Source organism: Hyla sarda, unplaced genomic scaffold, assembly GCF_029499605.1.
Source record: "Hyla sarda isolate aHylSar1 unplaced genomic scaffold, aHylSar1.hap1 scaffold_1004, whole genome shotgun sequence".
In the NCBI taxonomy this organism is placed as follows: domain Eukaryota; kingdom Metazoa; phylum Chordata; class Amphibia; order Anura; family Hylidae; genus Hyla; species Hyla sarda.
The window spans coordinates 91,975-116,791 of record NW_026607623.1 but is presented as its reverse complement, the minus strand read 5'-3'; the positions used below and the strand labels follow the sequence as shown (position 1 = coordinate 116,791).

Here is a 24,817-nt window from a genome sequence, read left to right as displayed (position 1 = left end):
TGAATTTGTCGCACAGAAAGTTGCAGGCCAAATATGTGTGACATTTCTGCGACTTTAGCTTCTAGAGCATTTTTACAACATTATACATAGGTGCTGAATACATAAAAAGCGACTGTTCAGCGACAGACAAGTCGCATCGGCTGAAAGTAGGCCAGAATGTCAGTCCATGTTGGAGCAGGTTTAGATACAGTCTAAAGCATAGATCTCAAAGTCTGTGCACAGAATTTAGCAAGGGCCTCGCACCTTCTGATGCATCAGGTAGGTGCACAATAGCATAGCCTAACCCTCTGTACTTTGGTCTATATTGATGCGGGACATAGACAGCCAGCTGATGACCAATCCATTAGTGCAATGGATGGCTGGAAGCATTTGTCTTTGCCTTTGCAATACCACAGAAGCAATGCATGGTCAATGTACAGCAATGACACACCTGTGTGAACAGCCAGGAGACCCCCCCCCCCCCCCCCATGTTATGTTACATAGTTACATAGTTAGTACGGTCGAAAAAAGACATATGTCCATCACGTTCAACCAGGGAATTAAGGGGTAGGGGTGTGGCGCGATATTGGGGAAGGGATGAGATTTTATATTTCTTCATAAGCATTAATCTTATTTTGTCAATTAGGAACATTCAGCACCCACCCGCTATCAAGGCAGCTGCCTATCATGTCATGCCCTACCTGCACAGGTGTGCTGGCTACTCAAATGATCCAATTAAGGAGGCCATTTAGTCAGCAGCAGCAGAAGTCCTGTGCCTGGACGCTCCAACAGGGGCCAGACACAAGCAGAAGCAGAAGCAGCAGAAGCAGCAGCAGCACCACCTTTTGTTTTTTGGCTGCAGCAGCAGCAAGGCCCACAGGGCTGGCTAGCTGGCTAGCCAGCAAGCAGGTAGCAATGAAAGTAGGAATCTTTCTTTTTAACCCTGTAAGGGGGTGGTGCACTGTACCCGAAGATACTGCCATATCGGGTCAATGCATAGGGCGACGGAAGCAAGCTTCGAAATCGGCCCCCGTTCTCAAAAATCCATTTAATATATGGTCCCCAGATAGGGGACGTATCAGATATTAAACTGATAAGAACAGATACTACACTTGATCTTAGCCAAAAGGCCGAGAAGCGATAACCGTGAAAGGGGCGGGCCCAACAAGGTCCCCTTCATGGGCACTATCACTGCTTGCTGTCAGGGAGGCTGCCAGACAATTTTCCATGCACACTCTGGGCTGGGGGGCAGTCAACCACCAGTACACACAGCAGAACCTAAACCCATACCATTATTGCTAAGCAGCAAGACAGGGGCCCATTGCACTCCCACGGGGCCTTTTTAAATGCAATCCATAACCCGGATTTGCCAGGAACCCTTCTTACTCCTCCTACTTGCATGTGACACTGGGCTTAGGATCTGCATAGGAAACACACACACAAGCACACACCTACCTTTGTTGCCTGCAGATGCCTCCTTGGCTGTCCCCAAACGGTATCAAACCAACACCCACGGGAAGCTGTAAGCATAGAGGACATGCCTGCACCCCATTGGACTTACCTGTGTGGGTTAAATCCGGGTTATTTGACAACCTATGGCGGTGATGGTTCTGCTCAGGCAGAGCAGTGCTGATGCTCCTCATAAAGCTGTCGCTGCTGTGAAGGTTCTAGGTGACATCACAAATCCCTTTGGTTACATACACAACAAAGCTGGGTTGTTGTTGTTTACACTCTGCAAGGCCTGTGGAAGTGAGTGACATCATAGCACTGTAGTTCTGAGGGTTCAAGATGGATGCAACAATCTCCTGTTGCTTCTATGAAGGCCGTAATAGACGACATCACCAAACAGCTCCATAGTCACATACACAGCAAAGGAGAGATGTTGTTTACACCTAGTGATGTCAGTGGTATTGAGTGACATCACAGCACAGTGCTAAGGCTCCTGGGCCTGGACACAGCAGCGGCTGCAATATCTCAACGGAGAATACGTTTATATCTATGTGTGTGTGTGCGCATATATATATATATATATATATATATATATATATATATATATATATTTCTCCGCCGAAATCACTTTTAAACCCATTTCCACCTTTTTTTCCCTTCTCTTCCTCTTACTTTTTTTTCACGTTTTTTTACGTTTTTCTCCTTTTCGCCTCTTTTCTGGGCGTATTATTCTTCTTTTTCTTCTTTTTTTTCGTCTAATGCATACCCCATCAGTGCAGCAATGCTTATTCAATACCGCCAGCAGATGGAGACACTGGGGGATAATTTTCTAAGGATTTATACTGATTTTTCCTGTCTGAATTTGTCGCACAGAAAGTTGCAGGCCAAATATGTGTGACATTTCTGCGACTTTAGCTTCTAGAGCATTTTTACAACATTATACATAGGTGCTGAATACATAAAAAGCGACTGTTCAGCGACAGACAAGTCGCATCGGCTGAAAGTAGGCCAGAATGTCAGTCCATGTTGGAGCAGGTTTAGATACAGTCTAAAGCATAGATCTCAAAGTCTGTGCACAGAATTTAGCAAGGGCCTCGCACCTTCTGATGCATCAGGTAGGTGCACAATAGCATAGCCTAACCCTCTGTACTTTGGTCTATATTGATGCGGGACATAGACAGCCAGCTGATGACCAATCCATTAGTGCAATGGATGGCTGGAAGCATTTGTCTTTGCCTTTGCAATACCACAGAAGCAATGCATGGTCAATGTACAGCAATGACACACCTGTGTGAACAGCCAGGAGACCCCCCCCCCCCCCCCCATGTTATGTTACATAGTTACATAGTTAGTACGGTCGAAAAAAGACATATGTCCATCACGTTCAACCAGGGAATTAAGGGGTAGGGGTGTGGCGCGATATTGGGGAAGGGATGAGATTTTATATTTCTTCATAAGCATTAATCTTATTTTGTCAATTAGGAACATTCAGCACCCACCCGCTATCAAGGCAGCTGCCTATCATGTCATGCCCTACCTGCACAGGTGTGCTGGCTACTCAAATGATCCAATTAAGGAGGCCATTTAGTCAGCAGCAGCAGAAGTCCTGTGCCTGGACGCTCCAACAGGGGCCAGACACAGCAGAAGCAGAAGCAGCAGAAGCAGCAGCAGCACCACCTTTTGTTTTTTGGCTGCAGCAGCAGCAAGGCCCACAGGGCTGGCTAGCTGGCTAGCCAGCAAGCAGGTAGCAATGAAAGTAGGAATCTTTCTTTTTAACCCTGTAAGGGGGTGGTGCACTGTACCCGAAGATACTGCCATATCGGGTCAATGCATAGGGCGACGGAAGCAAGCTTCGAAATCGGCCCCCGTTCTCAAAAATCCATTTAATATATGGTCCCCAGATAGGGGACGTATCAGATATTAAACTGATAAGAACAGATACTACACTTGATCTTAGCCAAAAGGCCGAGAAGCGATAACCGTGAAAGGGGCGGGCCCAACAAGGTCCCCTTCATGGGCACTATCACTGCTTGCTGTCAGGGAGGCTGCCAGACAATTTTCCATGCACACTCTGGGCTGGGGGGCAGTCAACCACCAGTACACACAGCAGAACCTAAACCCATACCATTATTGCTAAGCAGCAAGACAGGGGCCCATTGCACTCCCACGGGGCCTTTTTAAATGCAATCCATAACCCGGATTTGCCAGGAACCCTTCTTACTCCTCCTACTTGCATGTGACACTGGGCTTAGGATCTGCATAGGAAACACACACACAAGCACACACCTACCTTTGTTGCCTGCAGATGCCTCCTTGGCTGTCCCCAAACGGTATCAAACCAACACCCACGGGAAGCTGTAAGCATAGAGGACATGCCTGCACCCCATTGGACTTACCTGTGTGGGTTAAATCCGGGTTATTTGACAACCTATGGCGGTGATGGTTCTGCTCAGGCAGAGCAGTGCTGATGCTCCTCATAAAGCTGTCGCTGCTGTGAAGGTTCTAGGTGACATCACAAATCCCTTTGGTTACATACACAACAAAGCTGGGTTGTTGTTGTTTACACTCTGCAAGGCCTGTGGAAGTGAGTGACATCATAGCACTGTAGTTCTGAGGGTTCAAGATGGATGCAACAATCTCCTGTTGCTTCTATGAAGGCCGTAATAGACGACATCACCAAACAGCTCCATAGTCACATACACAGCAAAGGAGAGATGTTGTTTACACCTAGTGATGTCAGTGGTATTGAGTGACATCACAGCACAGTGCTAAGGCTCCTGGGCCTGGACACAGCAGCGGCTGCAATATCTCAACGGAGAATACGTTTATATCTATGTGTGTGTGTGCGCATATATATATATATATATATATATATATATATATATATATATATATATTTCTCCGCCGAAATCACTTTTAAACCCATTTCCACCTTTTTTTCCCTTCTCTTCCTCTTACTTTTTTTTCACGTTTTTTTACGTTTTTCTCCTTTTCGCCTCTTTTCTGGGCGTATTATTCTTCTTTTTCTTCTTTTTTTTCGTCTAATGCATACCCCATCAGTGCAGCAATGCTTATTCAATACCGCCAGCAGATGGAGACACTGGGGGATAATTTTCTAAGGATTTATACTGATTTTTCCTGTCTGAATTTGTCGCACAGAAAGTTGCAGGCCAAATATGTGTGACATTTCTGCGACTTTAGCTTCTAGAGCATTTTTACAACATTATACATAGGTGCTGAATACATAAAAAGCGACTGTTCAGCGACAGACAAGTCGCATCGGCTGAAAGTAGGCCAGAATGTCAGTCCATGTTGGAGCAGGTTTAGATACAGTCTAAAGCATAGATCTCAAAGTCTGTGCACAGAATTTAGCAAGGGCCTCGCACCTTCTGATGCATCAGGTAGGTGCACAATAGCATAGCCTAACCCTCTGTACTTTGGTCTATATTGATGCGGGACATAGACAGCCAGCTGATGACCAATCCATTAGTGCAATGGATGGCTGGAAGCATTTGTCTTTGCCTTTGCAATACCACAGAAGCAATGCATGGTCAATGTACAGCAATGACACACCTGTGTGAACAGCCAGGAGACCCCCCCCCCCCCCATGTTATGTTACATAGTTACATAGTTAGTACGGTCGAAAAAAGACATATGTCCATCACGTTCAACCAGGGAATTAAGGGGTAGGGGTGTGGCGCGATATTGGGGAAGGGATGAGATTTTATATTTCTTCATAAGCATTAATCTTATTTTGTCAATTAGGAACATTCAGCACCCACCCGCTATCAAGGCAGCTGCCTATCATGTCATGCCCTACCTGCACAGGTGTGCTGGCTACTCAAATGATCCAATTAAGGAGGCCATTTAGTCAGCAGCAGCAGAAGTCCTGTGCCTGGACGCTCCAACAGGGGCCAGACACAAGCAGAAGCAGAGCAGCAGAAGCAGCAGCAGCACCACCTTTTGTTTTTTGGCTGCAGCAGCAGCAAGGCCCACAGGGCTGGCTAGCTGGCTAGCCAGCAAGCAGGTAGCAATGAAAGTAGGAATCTTTCTTTTTAACCCTGTAAGGGGGTGGTGCACTGTACCCGAAGATACTGCCATATCGGGTCAATGCATAGGGCGACGGAAGCAAGCTTCGAAATCGGCCCCCGTTCTCAAAAATCCATTTAATATATGGTCCCCAGATAGGGGACGTATCAGATATTAAACTGATAAGAACAGATACTACACTTGATCTTAGCCAAAAGGCCGAGAAGCGATAACCGTGAAAGGGGCGGGCCCAACAAGGTCCCCTTCATGGGCACTATCACTGCTTGCTGTCAGGGAGGCTGCCAGACAATTTTCCATGCACACTCTGGGCTGGGGGGCAGTCAACCACCAGTACACACAGCAGAACCTAAACCCATACCATTATTGCTAAGCAGCAAGACAGGGGCCCATTGCACTCCCACGGGGCCTTTTTAAATGCAATCCATAACCCGGATTTGCCAGGAACCCTTCTTACTCCTCCTACTTGCATGTGACACTGGGCTTAGGATCTGCATAGGAAACACACACACAAGCACACACCTACCTTTGTTGCCTGCAGATGCCTCCTTGGCTGTCCCCAAACGGTATCAAACCAACACCCACGGGAAGCTGTAAGCATAGAGGACATGCCTGCACCCCATTGGACTTACCTGTGTGGGTTAAATCCGGGTTATTTGACAACCTATGGCGGTGATGGTTCTGCTCAGGCAGAGCAGTGCTGATGCTCCTCATAAAGCTGTCGCTGCTGTGAAGGTTCTAGGTGACATCACAAATCCCTTTGGTTACATACACAACAAAGCTGGGTTGTTGTTGTTTACACTCTGCAAGGCCTGTGGAAGTGAGTGACATCATAGCACTGTAGTTCTGAGGGTTCAAGATGGATGCAACAATCTCCTGTTGCTTCTATGAAGGCCGTAATAGACGACATCACCAAACAGCTCCATAGTCACATACACAGCAAAGGAGAGATGTTGTTTACACCTAGTGATGTCAGTGGTATTGAGTGACATCACAGCACAGTGCTAAGGCTCCTGGGCCTGGACACAGCAGCGGCTGCAATATCTCAACGGAGAATACGTTTATATCTATGTGTGTGTGTGCGCATATATATATATATATATATATATATATATATATATATATATTTCTCCGCCGAAATCACTTTTAAACCCATTTCCACCTTTTTTTCCCTTCTCTTCCTCTTACTTTTTTTTCACGTTTTTTTACGTTTTTCTCCTTTTCGCCTCTTTTCTGGGCGTATTATTCTTCTTTTTCTTCTTTTTTTTCGTCTAATGCATACCCCATCAGTGCAGCAATGCTTATTCAATACCGCCAGCAGATGGAGACACTGGGGGATAATTTTCTAAGGATTTATACTGATTTTTCCTGTCTGAATTTGTCGCACAGAAAGTTGCAGGCCAAATATGTGTGACATTTCTGCGACTTTAGCTTCTAGAGCATTTTTACAACATTATACATAGGTGCTGAATACATAAAAAGCGACTGTTCAGCGACAGACAAGTCGCATCGGCTGAAAGTAGGCCAGAATGTCAGTCCATGTTGGAGCAGGTTTAGATACAGTCTAAAGCATAGATCTCAAAGTCTGTGCACAGAATTTAGCAAGGGCCTCGCACCTTCTGATGCATCAGGTAGGTGCACAATAGCATAGCCTAACCCTCTGTACTTTGGTCTATATTGATGCGGGACATAGACAGCCAGCTGATGACCAATCCATTAGTGCAATGGATGGCTGGAAGCATTTGTCTTTGCCTTTGCAATACCACAGAAGCAATGCATGGTCAATGTACAGCAATGACACACCTGTGTGAACAGCCAGGAGACCCCCCCCCCCCCCCATGTTATGTTACATAGTTACATAGTTAGTACGGTCGAAAAAAGACATATGTCCATCACGTTCAACCAGGGAATTAAGGGGTAGGGGTGTGGCGCGATATTGGGGAAGGGATGAGATTTTATATTTCTTCATAAGCATTAATCTTATTTTGTCAATTAGGAACATTCAGCACCCACCCGCTATCAAGGCAGCTGCCTATCATGTCATGCCCTACCTGCACAGGTGTGCTGGCTACTCAAATGATCCAATTAAGGAGGCCATTTAGTCAGCAGCAGCAGAAGTCCTGTGCCTGGACGCTCCAACAGGGGCCAGACACAAGCAGAAGCAGAAGCAGCAGAAGCAGCAGCAGCACCACCTTTTGTTTTTTGGCTGCAGCAGCAGCAAGGCCCACAGGGCTGGCTAGCTGGCTAGCCAGCAAGCAGGTAGCAATGAAAGTAGGAATCTTTCTTTTTAACCCTGTAAGGGGGTGGTGCACTGTACCCGAAGATACTGCCATATCGGGTCAATGCATAGGGCGACGGAAGCAAGCTTCGAAATCGGCCCCCGTTCTCAAAAATCCATTTAATATATGGATATTAAACTGATAAGAACAGAATACTACACTTGATCTTAGCCAAAAGGCCGAGAAGCGATAACCGTGAAAGGGCGGGGCCCAACAAGGTCCCCTTCATGGGCACTATCACTGCTTGCTGTCAGGGAGGCTGCCAGACAATTTTCCATGCACACTCTGGGCTGGGGGGCAGTCAACCACCAGTACACACAGCAGAACCTAAACCCATACCATTATTGCTAAGCAGCAAGACAGGGGCCCATTGCACTCCCCACGGGGCCTTTTTAAATGCAATTCCATAACCCGGATTTGCCCAGGAACCCTTCTTACTCCTCCTACTTGCATGTGACACTGGGCTTAGGATCCTGCATAGGAAACACACACACAAGCACACACCTACCTTTGTTGCCTGCAGATGCCTCCTTGGCCTGTCCCAAACGGTAATCAAACCAACACCCACGGGAAGCTGTAAGCATAGAGGACATGCCTGCACCCCATTGGACTTACCTGTGTGGGTTAAATCCGGGTTATTTGACAACCTATGGCGGTGATGGTTCTGCTCAGGCAGAGCAGTGCTGATGCTCCTCATAAAGCTGTCGCTGCTGTGAAGGTTCTAGGTGACATCACAAATCCCTTTGGTTACATACCCACAACAAAGCTGGGTTGTTGTTGTTACACTCTGCAAGGCCTGTGGAAGTGAGTGACATCATAGCACTGTAGTTCTGAGGGTTCAAGATGGATGCAAACAATCTCCTGTTGCTTCTATGAAGGCCGTAATAGACGACATCACCAAACAGCTCCATAGTCACATACACAGCAAAGGAGAGATGTTGTTTACACCTAGTGATGTCAGTGGTATTGAGTGACATCACAGCACAGTGCTAAGGCTCCTGGGCCTGGACACAGCAGCGGCTGCAATATCTCAACGGAGAATACGTTTATATCTATGTGTGTGTGTGCGCATATATATATATATATATATATATATATATATATATATATATAATATTTCTCCGCCGAAAATCACTTTTAACACCCCATTTTCACCTTTTTTTTCCCTTCTCTTCCTCTTACTTTTTTTTCACGTTTTTTTACGTTTTTCTCCTTTTTCGCCTCTTTTTCTGGCGTATTATTCTTCTTTTTCTTCTTTTTTTTCGTCTAATGCATACCCCATCAGTGCAGCAATGCTTATTCAATACGCCAGCAGATGGAGACACTGGGGATAATTTTCTAAGGATTTATACTGATTTTTCCTGTCTGAATTTGTCGCACAGAAAGTTGCAGGCCAAATATGTGTGGACATTTCTGCGACTTTAGCTTCTAGAGCATTTTTACAACATTATACATAGGTGCTGAATACATAAAAAGCGACTGTTCAGCGACAGACAAGTCGCATCGGCTGAAAGTAGGCCAGAATGTCAGTCCATGTTGGAGCAGGTTTAGATACAGTCTAAAGCATAGATCTCAAAGTCTGTGCACAGGAATTTAGCAAGGGCCTCCGCACCTTCTGATGCATCAGGTAGGTGCACAATAGCATAGCCTAACCCTCTGTACTTTGGTCTATATTGATGCGGGACATAGACAGCCAGCTGATGACCAATCCATTAGTGCAATGGATGGCTGGAAGCATTTGTCTTTGCCTTTGCAATACCACAGAAGCAATGCATGGTCAATGTACAGCAATGACACAACCTGTGTGAACAGCCAGGAGACCCCCCCCCCCCCCCCCATGTTATGTTACATAGTTACATAGTTAGTACGGTCGAAAAAAGACATATGTCCATCACGTTCAAACCAGGGAATTAGGGGTAGGGGTGTGGCGCGATATTGGGAAGGGATGAGATTTTATATTTCTTCATAAGCATTAATCTTATTTTGTCAATTAGGAACATTCAGCACCCACCCGCTATCAAGGCAGCTGCCTATCATGTCATGCCCTACCTGCACAGGTGTGCTGGCTACTCAAATGATCCAATTAAGGAGGCCATTTAGTCAGCAGCAGCAGAAGTCCTGTGCCTGGACGCTCCAACAGGGCCAGACACAAGCAGAAGCCAGCAGAAAGCAGCAGCAGCACCACCTTTTGTTTTTTGCTGCAGCAGCAGCAAGGCCCACAGGGCTGGCTAGCTGGCTAGCCAGCAAGCAGGTAGCAATGAAAGTAGGAATCTTTCTTTTTAACCCTGTAAGGGGGTGGGTGCACTGTACCCGAAGATACTGCCATATCGGGTCAATGCATAGGGCGGACGGAAGCAAGCTTCGAAATCGGGCCCCCGTTCTCAAAAATCCATTTAATATATGGTCCCCAGATAGGGGACGTATCAGATATTAAACTGATAAGAACAGATTTTTTTTTTTTTTTTTTATCTAAAGCCGAGGAACGTGCTTTCGATTCACCCAAAGTTGCAAGAAAAAGTGCAAACGTGTTACACTAAAAAAAAACGTGCACAAAGGATGCGGGTCTATCGCAAGCCCTTCTCCGATAGGAGAGAGGCCCCCAACAAACCTTTACCCTTCGCCTCCGGACCAAAAGGTACCTGCCGAGGTTCCAGGTTCGATGTCCCTTTTCGCCGAAGCTACTAGGGGACCACAAATGCTCCCGGCATCCCCCTTGGCGTTAGCCAAGGTATCTGCCCGCAGAGCCGATTACGGTAGGTACCCTGCCAAAGCAGGAGTACCCGGGTGTTTGCAGGGAGGTGCTGAACCTAATGGCCACACACACCTCCCCTAGACCGCCAGGAGGGACACCCAGAAGGGGCTACCCGCATCCTGACAAATCCTGTGAACACACAACACGCAAAAAGTGGACACAGTGAGACAAAAAATAAATAAATAAGTGAATGTGTGCAGATATACTGCCCGGACATCCGGCCGGATCTATAAAAATTTCTCTGATCCTAGCCAGAAGGCCGGGAATCAAGAGGTGAGTGCCACAAGGTGAAGAGATTATGGTGCCCGTGCTTCAACTCAGTGAGTCTATTCTCCCAGTGAGTTTCGGGCACCTCGGGGTCACCACTCCCCGAGGCACAAAAGTACCTCGGCTCTAGACCCTCTCAGCCTCAATGGCGAGACCCGAAGGGAACAGGTCACATCGGGGCAGCCGTCGAGCTGATTCCTCAGAACCAGCCCCAGAAAGCCCTGGTACACCTGCATCCTCCATGCAGCACCCATCCCCACCAGCATGAAAACTGATAAGAACAGATTTTTTTTTTTTTTTTTTTTTACATTTTTATTGAAAAAACTCAAAACTTAAATACATCACAAAAAATGTTTACAATACATCAAATACTGTTTTCCATAAATGTAAATTCCACATAGCTAATGCTTTTTTCTGCCCATATCTCTTTTTATCAATTAAATTAGTACAAGTAAACTTCACTGTATATCATCTTCAACATTCTTTTTCACAAATAAAATCTCTTTTGAAGACAAGGATATTACGAACTTTCCATAATACATTTTTTGTACAGTTGATAAAAATCCACAAAATTCTCTCTTTTTCTTTCATAACTCCATCACTTTTGCCATATAAAACAACTTCATGATTTAAAACTTTTAGACCTGTTAGGAATTTCAATAAAGAACCAATTAGTCTAAAAACCTTTTGTGCAAAATAACAATTCCAGAAAAGGTGCAAAACAGTTTCATCTATATTGCAATTATCCCGGGGACAGACACATACAGCATTTAGACCTCTTCTATATTGGAAAAATCTTACCGGAAGACACTCATGGATAATCATCCATGCTAAATCCTTGTGCTCATTAAAAAGATATGGCTCGTTTACCTTTTTCCATATTTGTACACACCTATTATAAGAAAAATTAGAGACCATACATATTTCTTCTTGCAAATTTAACTGTACTTCTATCTTGCGAGCATCCCTCAAGGTTAACAAGTCAAAGTCTTTAAGGTTATACATACGTATAATTTTTTCTAAGATGGCATAATGTTTAGGCGGAGTTAAAAGTACAGGAGAAGATAATGATAAAAACACCCATTCTCTTTTTCTAAAAATATGTCCCGCAGAGTACTTTAAAAAACAGGACCATACACTTTTCATAAAAAGTCCCCTAAAACACCAACTAAAAAACCTTAAGTATAAAAATTTTCTAATACAGGGAACCTGTTTTCCTCCATTTTTTTGTGACTTATACATAGTATCTCTTTTTAATTTTTCTGCTTTAGAACTCCATAGAAACTCAAAGAGAATCCTCTGAAGTTGCCTAGACATAAGTTCATTAGGAGGATAAATCATATTTAAATAGAGCATAATGGGTATTAGCATAGCCTTAATCACCAAAATTTTACCTTCTAAGGATAATTTCCTTAGGGACCAAAAGTCTACCTTTTTCTTTACCTTTTCTTTTACCATTAGCCAACTTTCCTCACCATTGTTATTTTTATCAAAGATGACTCCAAGGATTTTTATTTTTTCTGACTGTAATTTTAGGTTTGGTATTTGCACGTTTTCCCATTTACCTATATAAAAACAGTCACATTTAGATAAATTAAGTTTAAAAGCAGAAGCTTTACAAAAGAAATCAGTAACATCAACAACTCTTTGTAAAGAGAAGGCACTTTCACAAAAAACATTAATATCATCCATATAGCCACACACTTTAAGGGTGGCATTATTACCTCCAGGAACTGGCACTCCTTTTATTATTTTATCATTCCTTATTAAGTTTAACAGAGGTTCTATTGCACATATAAACAGTATAGGAGACAGAGGGCAGCCTTGCTTTACCCCTGATGATAAATTAATAAAATCTGTAAGGAAACCATTTATTAAAATCCTGCTAAAAGAACCTTTATATAAGAGAGCAATTTGCTTAATAAATATGTTAGGAAAACCCATGCGTTGTAAAACCATCCATAAAAAACAATGTGATACTCTATCGAACGCTTTATGAAAATCTAGAGATAGAATGGCTAGATTTTGATTCCGCTCTTGCTGATACCATATGACGTCCCTAATAGCATTTAAAGGTTCAGCTACACTCCTTCCTGGGACACCACATACCTGATCCACATGGATGACCTTGTACAAAAACGGCTTCATTCTGTTAACAAAAATTTTTGACATAATCTTATAATCAACATTAAGAAGCGTAATTGGTCTCCAATTTTCTAAGCTGTTCCTATCCCCCTTTTTGGGGATCAGAGACACTATACCACTCCTCCAAGATAAAGGTAGAACATCAGAATTAAAAGCCTCCTTAAAAATATTAAGCAAATCATCTTTAAAAATTTCCCAAAAGGTTTTATAAAACTCTACAGGAAGTCCATCAGAACCTGGTGTTTTACCTGTGGATAAACTTTTAGCAGCAATTTCTAATTCTTGGCATCTTACTTCTGTGCAAAGTGCATCTTGGTCCTCCTTACTTAAACCACAATCTAAAGTGCTTAGGAGAAAATTAGCAGCAGATATATCAATGGGTTTCTCATTAAACAGATCTTGATAAAAGGATTTAGCTTTGGATAACATTCCTACATTAGTAGTTTCATCCTCAATGTTAATCATTAACTTTTTTGTTTCCATTACCTTTTTAAAAAAGAATCTTGTACACTTTTCATCCTTCTCTTTACATTCAACTTTGGAGTTAAAAATTATTTCTTTCCCTTTGTTAGTTATAGCCTTCTGAATATCACTTTTAACACTTAAAATCAGATCGTCTACATATACACCCAGCTCTTTGAGTTGATAATAGGTTTGTAGTTTTGTGTTAAGATCTCTATACCATTTCAATTTCTCTTTTGTTTTTTTAACACCCATCTTAATAAAATACTCTTTAAATTTTACCTTGCAGAATTCCCACCATGCTAAAAGAGAATTAAAATTAGTCCTTGAGTTCTGCAATTTTTTAAAAAGATAGATAAAATTACATTTAATTTCTTCATCTTCAAGCAAAGAGACATTCAGACGCCAGACTCCTTTGGCTCTGCAAACCCCATCAAACTTACATGTAGCAGATAAAATCTTATGATCTGAAAAAAAGGTAGAAGTCAATTGCATATTCCCATAAAATGCAAATCCAGAAGCAAAAATATAATCAATCCTTGACATATAAAGGCTATTCCCCCAGGCATACCCAGGGTCATTAGGGAAAGAGGTTCTCCACAAATCTTTTAAATTAAAATCAACTATAAAATCCTTTAGTTGTTTTTCAGTCTTATCTTTCCTTTGTTCAGATCCTCCAGCCCGCTCCTCTCCTGCCATTATACAATTAAAATCACCAGCGATGATAAGCGGGGATGAACCCGGTAAATAAAACTGAATTTTCTCTAATAAATCAGATCTTTCATCCTTATCTGGAGAGGCATATACATTTAAAAGTCTCATATTCATGTCATTATAAATAATATGAACGAGCAGGGCTCTACCGGGTACAATGTCTGTGAAGGAGGTAACTTTATACTCACTGCTCTTGAACAGTATGCCAACACCAGTCACTTTCCTCTCATTATCCCCTGACCACACAGACGGGCCAAGAGTCCATTCAGATCTCAAAGATGAATAATTGATATCATAATCAATGGCACATTCCTGTAAAAATAAAATGTCTGTAGGCAAAGAAGACAAGAAAGAGAATAAAGCAGCCCTCCTCTCCGGGCTCTTCAAACTCCTCACATTGAAGGAGGAGATATTAACACTTGGTAGCTCCTGGGTCATTCATTATCCTCAGACAAAGAACCCCAATCTGCAGGTGGTGACACAAATTCCTCAATATTAACAGGGTCGGATGCTGTTATAACCTTTTGGCAGACAATCTCCACATTCCCCTCGTCCGCACTAACTCGACCACTCCTTTTGATGTTAAGGCCCTTTTCCTCTTTCCGGTCTCTGCTTTTCCTCTTTCGCCGTTCTTCTACATCCATCTCCTCTGTATCCCTTCTGGGCGGTCCAGGACCCTCAACTTCCATGAGAGGAGAACCCCTCACTTCTGTCTCAGGTCCCACGACCTTCCCCGGGGACACAATGCTTTTGGAGACATGAGCCACAGCAGGTATCACAGGAATTCCGGTAGCAGAAGACTCAGGCATCACTTTCAGGGTGTGGGTCTTAGGCACAGGCACAGCATCCATGGAGCTCTTCCTCATCGAGGGACCAGCCGACGTAGCCACAATATTGGCCCAGGAGCGTTGAGGACAATCCTTAAAAGCGTGTCCTTTCTGCTTACACACATTACACAGAATCTCATTTTGACAGTCCAAAGTGGTGTGGCCTTTTTGGCCACATCTTTTGCAAATAACCACTTCCTCTTTGCAAGATTCTTGTGTATGACCATATTCATGGCATTTCCTGCAATAATACGGCATCCCAGGGTAGAATAAATAGCCACGTTTACGCCCAATTAAAAAATTTGCAGGTGGGCGACACAGACCTCCAATTCCTCTCACATCTTCTCTGAACTTAACAGCAAACTTATGCTTTCCAGTCCAAAAGTCCATTGCATTCATTATTTTATGAGAGTATTTGACTTCCGCACAATATTGGTTTAAAAATAAGACAATGTCTCTTATATCCACGTATGGATCGTGCATAGTAACCACCAGTGGAACATCGCCATTAGAATATAGAGCAATGAAAACAAGTCCTTTCATATCCTCCTCATTGGCAAGCTCCCGAACTTTCTCAAACATATGGTCACATGCAGATGCGGAAGTCAAGGTAAGAATGAAAAGTCCTTTACCTGGGTCTTTTAGGCAAAACACATCTTCTCTCTGAATGTGCAATAAATCCAGCATAATTCTCTTGACAAAAAATTCCAAAGTCATCTTCTCCTTTTTCTCCTCATCCACTTCAATACGGAAGGTGTTCTTAATCCGAGTTTCAGTATGCGCAGCAAACCTAAGGGTCGCCATGGGGGATCGCCTTCCCGTTCTTTGTAAGTCCTCCTCCTATAGCAGCATGAGGCTTAAGACGGCTAAAAAACCGCCGATGCCTCAAGGCCGAAGGTTCGACGAACTCAGAGCCCCTTGACAAGATACAAGATCTTAGCCAAAAGGCCGAGAAGCGATAACCGTGAAAGGGGCGGGCCCAACAAGGTCCCCTTCATGGGCACTATCACTGCTTGCTGTCAGGGAGGCTGCCAGACAATTTTCCATGCACACTCTGGGCTGGGGGGCAGTCAACCACCAGTACACACAGCAGAACCTAAACCCATACCATTATTGCTAAGCAGCAAGACAGGGGCCCATTGCACTCCCACGGGGCCTTTTTAAATGCAATCCATAACCCGGATTTGCCAGGAACCCTTCTTACTCCTCCTACTTGCATGTGACACTGGGCTTAGGATCTGCATAGGAAACACACACACAAGCACACACCTACCTTTGTTGCCTGCAGATGCCTCCTTGGCTGTCCCCAAACGGTATCAAACCAACACCCACGGGAAGCTGTAAGCATAGAGGACATGCCTGCACCCCATTGGACTTACCTGTGTGGGTTAAATCCGGGTTATTTGACAACCTATGGCGGTGATGGTTCTGCTCAGGCAGAGCAGTGCTGATGCTCCTCATAAAGCTGTCGCTGCTGTGAAGGTTCTAGGTGACATCACAAATCCCTTTGGTTACATACACAACAAAGCTGGGTTGTTGTTGTTTACACTCTGCAAGGCCTGTGGAAGTGAGTGACATCATAGCACTGTAGTTCTGAGGGTTCAAGATGGATGCAACAATCTCCTGTTGCTTCTATGAAGGCCGTAATAGACGACATCACCAAACAGCTCCATAGTCACATACACAGCAAAGGAGAGATGTTGTTTACACCTAGTGATGTCAGTGGTATTGAGTGACATCACAGCACAGTGCTAAGGCTCCTGGGCCTGGACACAGCAGCGGCTGCAATATCTCAACGGAGAATACGTTTATATCTATGTGTGTGTGTGCGCATATATATATATATATATATATATATATATATATATATATATATATTTCTCCGCCGAAATCACTTTTAAACCCATTTCCACCTTTTTTTCCCTTCTCTTCCTCTTACTTTTTTTTCACGTTTTTTTACGTTTTTCTCCTTTTCGCCTCTTTTCTGGGCGTATTATTCTTCTTTTTCTTCTTTTTTTTCGTCTAATGCATACCCCATCAGTGCAGCAATGCTTATTCAATACCGCCAGCAGATGGAGACACTGGGGGATAATTTTCTAAGGATTTATACTGATTTTTCCTGTCTGAATTTGTCGCACAGAAAGTTGCAGGCCAAATATGTGTGACATTTCTGCGACTTTAGCTTCTAGAGCATTTTTACAACATTATACATAGGTGCTGAATACATAAAAAGCGACTGTTCAGCGACAGACAAGTCGCATCGGCTGAAAGTAGGCCAGAATGTCAGTCCATGTTGGAGCAGGTTTAGATACAGTCTAAAGCATAGATCTCAAAGTCTGTGCACAGAATTTAGCAAGGGCCTCGCACCTTCTGATGCATCAGGTAGGTGCACAATAGCATAGCCTAACCCTCTGTACTTTGGTCTATATTGATGCGGGACATAGACAGCCAGCTGATGACCAATCCATTAGTGCAATGGATGGCTGGAAGCATTTGTCTTTGCCTTTGCAATACCACAGAAGCAATGCATGGTCAATGTACAGCAATGACACACCTGTGTGAACAGCCAGGAGACCCCCCCCCCCCCCCCCCCATGTTATGTTACATAGTTACATAGTTAGTACGGTCGAAAAAAGACATATGTCCATCACGTTCAACCAGGGAATTAAGGGGTAGGGGTGTGGCGCGATATTGGGGAAGGGATGAGATTTTATATTTCTTCATAAGCATTAATCTTATTTTGTCAATTAGGAACATTCAGCACCCACCCGCTATCAAGGCAGCTGCCTATCATGTCATGCCCTACCTGCACAGGTGTGCTGGCTACTCAAATGATCCAATTAAGGAGGCCATTTAGTCAGCAGCAGCAGAAGTCCTGTGCCTGGACGCTCCAACAGGGGCCAGACACAAGCAGAAGCAGCAGAAGCAGCAGCAGCACCACCTTTTGTTTTTTGGCTGCAGCAGCAGCAAGGCCCACAGGGCTGGCTAGCTGGCTAGCCAGCAAGCAGGTAGCAATGAAAGTAGGAATCTTTCTTTTTAACCCTGTAAGGGGGTGGTGCACTGTACCCGAAGATACTGCCATATCGGGTCAATGCATAGGGCGACGGAAGCAAGCTTCGAAATCGGCCCCCGTTCTCAAAAATCCATTTAATATATGGTCCCCAGATAGGGGACGTATCAGATATTAAACTGATAAGAACAGATACTACACTTGATCTTAGCCAAAAGGCCGAGAAGCGATAACCGTGAAAGGGGCGGGCCCAACAAGGTCCCCTTCATGGGCACTATCACTGCTTGCTGTCAGGGAGGCTGCCAGACAATTTTCCATGCACACTCTGGGCTGGGGGGCAGTCAACCACCAGTACACACAGCAGAACCTAAACCCATACCATTATTGCTAAGCAGCAAGACAGGGGCCCATTGCACTCCCACGGGGCCTTTTTAAATGCAATCCATAACCCGGATTTGCCAGGAACCCTTCTTACTCCTCCTACTTGCATGTGACACTGGGCTTAGGATCTGCATAGGAAACACACACACAAGCACACACCTACCTTTGTTGCCTGCAGATGCCTCCTTGGCTGTCCCCAAACGGTATCAAACCAACACCCACGGGAAGCTGTAAGCATAGAGGACATGCCTGCACCCCATTGGACTTACCTGTGTGGGTTAAATCCGGGTTATTTGACAACCTATGGCGGTGATGGTTCTGCTCAGGCAGAGCAGTGCTGATGCTCCTCATAAAGCTGTCGCTGCTGTGAAGGTTCTAGGTGACATCACAAATCCCTTTGGTTACATACACAACAAAGCTGGGTTGTTGTTGTTTACACTCTGCAAGGCCTGTGGAAGTGAGTGACATCATAGCACTGTAGTTCTGAGGGTTCAAGATGGATGCAACAATCTCCTGTTGCTTCTATGAAGGCCGTAATAGACGACATCACCAAACAGCTCCATAGTCACATACACAGCAAAGGAGAGATGTTGTTTACACCTAGTGATGTCAGTGGTATTGAGTGACATCACAGCACAGTGCTAAGGCTCCTGGGCCTGGACACAGCAGCGGCTGCAATATCTCAACGGAGAATACGTTTATATCTATGTGTGTGTGTGCGCATATATATATATATATATATATATATATATATATATATATATATATATATTTCTCCGCCGAAATCACTTTTAAACCCATTTCCACCTTTTTTTCCCTTCTCTTCCTCTTACTTTTTTTTCACGTTTTTTTACGTTTTTCTCCTTTTCGCCTCTTTTCTGGGCGTATTATTCTTCTTTTTCTTCTTTTTTTTCGTCTAATGCATACCCCATCAGTGCAGCAATGCTTATTCAATACCGCCAGCAGATGGAGACACTGGGGGATAATTTTCTAAGGATTTATACTGATTTTTCCTGTCTGAATTTGTCGCACAGAAAGTTGCAGGCCAAATATGTGTGACATTTCTGCGACTTTAGCTTCTAGAGCATTTTTACAACATTATACATAGGTGCTGAATACATAAAAAGCGACTGTTCAGCGACAGACAAGTCGCATCGGCTGAAAGTAGGCCAGAATGTCAGTCCATGTTGGAGCAGGTTTAGATACAGTCTAAAGCATAGATCTCAAAGTCTGTGCACAGAATTTAGCAAGGGCCTCGCACCTTCTGATGCATCAGGTAGGTGCACAATAGCATAGCCTAACCCTCTGTACTTTGGTCTATATTGATGCGGGACATAGACAGCCAGCTGATGACCAATCCATTAGTGCAATGGATGGCTGGAAGCATTTGTCTTTGCCTTTGCAATACCACAGAAGCAATGCATGGTCAATGTACAGCAATGACACACCTGTGTGAACAGCCAGGAGACCCCCCCCCCCCCCCCATGTTATGTTACATAGTTACATAGTTAGTACGGTCGAAAAAAGACATATGTCCATCACGTTCAACCAGGGAATTAAGGGGTAGGGGTGTGGCGCGATATTGGGGAAGGGATGAGATTTTATATTTCTTCATAAGCATTAATCTTATTTTGTCAATTAGGAACATTCAGCACCCACCCGCTATCAAGGCAGCTGCCTATCATGTCATGCCCTACCTGCACAGGTGTGCTGGCTACTCAAATGATCCAATTAAGGAGGCCATTTAGTCAGCAGCAGCAGAAGTCCTGTGCCTGGACGCTCCAACAGGGGCCAGACACAAGCAGAAGCAGCAGAAGCAGCAGCAGCACCACCTTTTGTTTTTTGGCTGCAGCAGCAGCAAGGCCCACAGGGCTGGCTAGCTGGCTAGCCAGCAAGCAGGTAGCAATGAAAGTAGGAATCTTTCTTTTTAACCCTGTAAGGGGGTGGTGCACTGTACCCGAAGATACTGCCATATCGGGTCAATGCATAGGGCGACGGAAGCAAGCTTCGAAATCGGCCCCCGTTCTCAAAAATCCATTTAATATATGGTCCCCAGATAGGGGACGTATCAGATATTAAACTGATAAGAACAGATTTTTTTTTTTTTTTTTTATCTAAAGCCCGATTCACCCAAAGTGCAAGAAAAAGTGCAAACGTGTTACACTAAAAAAAACGTGCACAAAGGATGCGGTCTATCGCAAGCCCTTCTCCGATAGGAGAGAGGCCCCCCAACAAACCTTACCCTTCGCCTCCGGACCAAAAGGTACCTGCGAGGTTCCAGGTTCGATGTCCCTTTTCGCCGAAGCTACTAGGGGACCACAAATGCTCCCGGCATCCCCCTTGGCGTTAGCCAAGGTATCTGCCCGCAGAGCCGATTACGGTAGGTACCCTGCCAAAGCAGGAGTACCCGGGGTGTTTGCAGGGAGGTGCGGAACCTAATGGCCACACACACCTCCCCTAGACCGCCAGGAGGGACACCCAGAAGGGCTACCGCATCCTGACAAATCCTGTGAACACACAACACGCAAAAAGTGACACAGTGAGACAAAAAATAAATAAATAAGTGAATGTGTGCAGATATACTGCCGGACATCCGGCCGGATCTATAAAAATTTCTCTGATCCTAGCCAGAAGGCCGGGAATCAAGAGGTGAGTGCCACAAGGTGAAGAGATTATGGTGCCCGTGCTTCAACTCAGTGAGTCTATTCTCCCAGTGAGTTTCGGCACCTCGGGGTCACCACTCCCCGAGGCACAAAAGTACCTCGGCTCTAGACCCTCTCAGCCTCATGGCGAGACCCGAAGGGAACAGGTCACATCGGGGCAGCCGTCGAGCTGATTCCTCAGAACCAGCCCCGGAAAGCCCTGGTACACCTGCATCCTCCATGCAGCACCCATCCCCACCAGCATGAAAACTGATAAGAACAGATACTACACTTGATCTTAGCCAAAAGGCCGAGAAGCGATAACCGTGAAAGGGGCGGGCCCAACAAGGTCCCCTTCATGGGCACTATCACTGCTTGCTGTCAGGGAGGCTGCCAGACAATTTTCCATGCACACTCTGGGCTGGGGGGCAGTCAACCACCAGTACACACAGCAGAACCTAAACCCATACCATTATTGCTAAGCAGCAAGACAGGGGCCCATTGCACTCCCACGGGGCCTTTTTAAATGCAATCCATAACCCGGATTTGCCAGGAACCCTTCTTACTCCTCCTACTTGCATGTGACACTGGGCTTAGGATCTGCATAGGAAACACACACACAAGCACACACCTACCTTTGTTGCCTGCAGATGCCTCCTTGGCTGTCCCCAAACGGTATCAAACCAACACCCACGGGAAGCTGTAAGCATAGAGGACATGCCTGCACCCCATTGGACTTACCTGTGTGGGTTAAATCCGGGTTATTTGACAACCTATGGCGGTGATGGTTCTGCTCAGGCAGAGCAGTGCTGATGCTCCTCATAAAGCTGTCGCTGCTGTGAAGGTTCTAGGTGACATCACAAATCCCTTTGGTTACATACACAACAAAGCTGGGTTGTTGTTGTTTACACTCTGCAAGGCCTGTGGAAGTGAGTGACATCATAGCACTGTAGTTCTGAGGGTTCAAGATGGATGCAACAATCTCCTGTTGCTTCTATGAAGGCCGTAATAGACGACATCACCAAACAGCTCCATAGTCACATACACAGCAAAGGAGAGATGTTGTTTACACCTAGTGATGTCAGTGGTATTGAGTGACATCACAGCACAGTGCTAAGGCTCCTGGGCCTGGACACAGCAGCGGCTGCAATATCTCAACGGAGAATACGTTTATATCTATGTGTGTGTGTGCGCATATATATATATATATATATATATATATATATATATATATATATTTCTCCGCCCGAAATCACTTTTAAACCCATTTCCACCTTTTTTTCCCTTCTCTTCCTCTTACTTTTTTTTCACGTTTTTTTACGTTTTTTCTCCTTTTCGCCTCTTTTCTGGGCGTATTATTCTTCTTTTTCTTCTTTTTTTTCGTCTAATGCATACCCCCATCAGGTGCAGCAATGCTTATTCAATACCGCCAGCAGATGGAGACACTGGGGGATAATTTTCTAAGGATTTATACTGATTTTTCCTGTCTGAATTTGTCGCACAGAAAGTTGCAGGCCAAATATGTGTGACATTTCTGCGACTTTAGCTTCTAGAGCATTTTTACAACATTATACATAGGTGCTGAATACATAAAAAGCGACTGTTCAGCGACAGACAAGTCGCATCGGCTGAAAGTAGGCCAGAATGTCAGTCCATGTTGGAGCAGGTTTAGATACAGTCTAAAGCATAGATCTCAAAGTCTGTGCACAGAATTTAGCAAGGGCCTCGCACCTTCTGATGCATCAGGTAGGTGCACAATAGCATAGCCTAACCCTCTGTACTTTGGTCTATATTGATGCGGGACATAGACAGCCAGCTGATGACCAATCCATTAGTGCAATGGATGGCTGGAAGCATTTGTCTTTGCCTTTGCAATACCACAGAAGCAATGCATGGTCAATGTACAGCAATGACACACCTGTGTGAACAGCCAGGAGACCCCCCCCCCCCCCCCCCCCCCACCATGTTATGTTACATAGTTACATAGTTAGTACGGTCGAAAAAAGACATATGTCCATCACGTTCAACCAGGGAATTAAGGGGTAGGGGTGTGGCGCGATATTGGGGAAGGGATGAGATTTTATATTTCTTCATAAGCATTAATCTTATTTTGTCAATTAGGAACATTCAGCACCCACCCGCTATCAAGGCAGCTGCCTATCATGTCATGCCCTACCTGCACAGGTGTGCTGGCTACTCAAATGATCCAATTAAGGAGGCCATTTAGTCAGCAGCAGCAGAAGTCCTGTGCCTGGACGCTCCAACAGGGGCCAGACACAAGCAGAAGCAGCAGAAGCAGCAGCAGCACCACCTTTTGTTTTTTGGCTGCAGCAGCAGCAAGGCCCACAGGGCTGGCTAGCTGGCTAGCCAGCAAGCAGGTAGGTAGCAATGAAAGTAGGAATCTTTCTTTTTAACCCTGTAAGGGGGGGTGGTGCACTGTACCCGAAGATACTGCCATATCGGGTCAATGCATAGGGCGACGGAAGCAAGCTTCGAAATCGGCCCCCGTTCTCAAAAATCCATTTAATATATGGTCCCCAGATAGGGGACGTATCAGATATTAAACTGATAAGAACAGATACTACACTTGATCTTAGCCAAAAGGCCGAGAAGCGATAACCGTGAAAGGGGCGGGCCCAACAAGGTCCCCTTCATGGGCACTATCACTGCTTGCTGTCAGGGAGGCTGCCAGACAATTTTCCATGCACACTCTGGGCTGGGGGGCAGTCAACCACCAGTACACACAGCAGAACCTAAACCCATACCATTATTGCTAAGCAGCAAGACAGGGGCCCATTGCACTCCCACGGGGCCTTTTTAAATGCAATCCATAACCCGGATTTGCCAGGAACCCTTCTTACTCCTCCTACTTGCATGTGACACTGGGCTTAGGATCTGCATAGGAAACACACACACAAGCACACACCTACCTTTGTTGCCTGCAGATGCCTCCTTGGCTGTCCCCAAACGGTATCAAACCAACACCCACGGGAAGCTGTAAGCATAGAGGACATGCCTGCACCCCATTGGACTTACCTGTGTGGGTTAAATCCGGGTTATTTGACAACCTATGGCGGTGATGGTTCTGCTCAGGCAGAGCAGTGCTGATGCTCCTCATAAAGCTGTCGCTGCTGTGAAGGTTCTAGGTGACATCACAAATCCCTTTGGTTACATACACAACAAAGCTGGGTTGTTGTTGTTTACACTCTGCAAGGCCTGTGGAAGTGAGTGACATCATAGCACTGTAGTTCTGAGGGTTCAAGATGGATGCAACAATCTCCTGTTGCTTCTATGAAGGCCGTAATAGACGACATCACCAAACAGCTCCATAGTCACATACACAGCAAAGGAGAGATGTTGTTTACACCTAGTGATGTCAGTGGTATTGAGTGACATCACAGCACAGTGCTAAGGCTCCTGGGCCTGGACACAGCAGCGGCTGCAATATCTCAACGGAGAATACGTTTATATCTATGTGTGTGTGTGCGCATATATATATATATATATATATATATATATATATATATATATATATATATATATATATATTTCTCCGCCGAAATCACTTTTAAACCCATTTCCACCTTTTTTTCCCTTCTCTTCCTCTTACTTTTTTTTCACGTTTTTTTACGTTTTTCTCCTTTTCGCCTCTTTTCTGGGCGTATTATTCTTCTTTTTCTTCTTTTTTTTCGTCTAATGCATACCCCATCAGTGCAGCAATGCTTATTCAATACCGCCAGCAGATGGAGACACTGGGGGATAATTTTCTAAGGATTTATACTGATTTTTCCTGTCTGAATTTGTCGCACAGAAAGTTGCAGGCCAAATATGTGTGACATTTCTGCGACTTTAGCTTCTAGAGC

The 24,817-nt window shown here is 44.7% G+C and overlaps 6 non-coding genes and 3 pseudogenes across 6 annotated transcripts; all 9 read right to left on the bottom strand.

Annotated features, from left to right (window-relative positions):
* Positions 1-930: 930 nt before the first annotated feature.
* Positions 931-1,121, bottom strand: LOC130298559 (U2 spliceosomal RNA). Its single transcript, XR_008849897.1, has one exon. It is a non-coding gene; the product is annotated as a U2 spliceosomal RNA (small nuclear RNA).
* A 2,093-nt stretch (positions 1,122-3,214) lies between these two features.
* LOC130298558 (U2 spliceosomal RNA) lies at positions 3,215-3,405 on the bottom strand. Its single transcript, XR_008849896.1, has one exon. It is a non-coding gene; the product is annotated as a U2 spliceosomal RNA (small nuclear RNA).
* A 2,092-nt stretch (positions 3,406-5,497) lies between these two features.
* On the bottom strand, positions 5,498-5,688 carry LOC130298557 (U2 spliceosomal RNA). The gene has a single exon (XR_008849895.1). It is a non-coding gene; the product is annotated as a U2 spliceosomal RNA (small nuclear RNA).
* Positions 5,689-7,776: 2,088 nt separating this feature from the next.
* On the bottom strand, positions 7,777-7,945 carry LOC130298572 (U2 spliceosomal RNA; annotated as a pseudogene).
* Positions 7,946-10,048: 2,103 nt separating this feature from the next.
* LOC130298574 (U2 spliceosomal RNA) lies at positions 10,049-10,234 on the bottom strand. Its single transcript, XR_008849910.1, has one exon. It is a non-coding gene; the product is annotated as a U2 spliceosomal RNA (small nuclear RNA).
* A 7,737-nt stretch (positions 10,235-17,971) lies between these two features.
* On the bottom strand, positions 17,972-18,162 carry LOC130298556 (U2 spliceosomal RNA). The gene has a single exon (XR_008849894.1). It is a non-coding gene; the product is annotated as a U2 spliceosomal RNA (small nuclear RNA).
* Positions 18,163-20,253: 2,091 nt separating this feature from the next.
* Positions 20,254-20,463, bottom strand: LOC130298576 (U2 spliceosomal RNA; annotated as a pseudogene).
* Positions 20,464-21,116: 653 nt separating this feature from the next.
* On the bottom strand, positions 21,117-21,276 carry LOC130298577 (U2 spliceosomal RNA; annotated as a pseudogene).
* Positions 21,277-23,380: 2,104 nt separating this feature from the next.
* On the bottom strand, positions 23,381-23,571 carry LOC130298569 (U2 spliceosomal RNA). The gene has a single exon (XR_008849906.1). It is a non-coding gene; the product is annotated as a U2 spliceosomal RNA (small nuclear RNA).
* Positions 23,572-24,817: the final 1,246 nt, after the last annotated feature.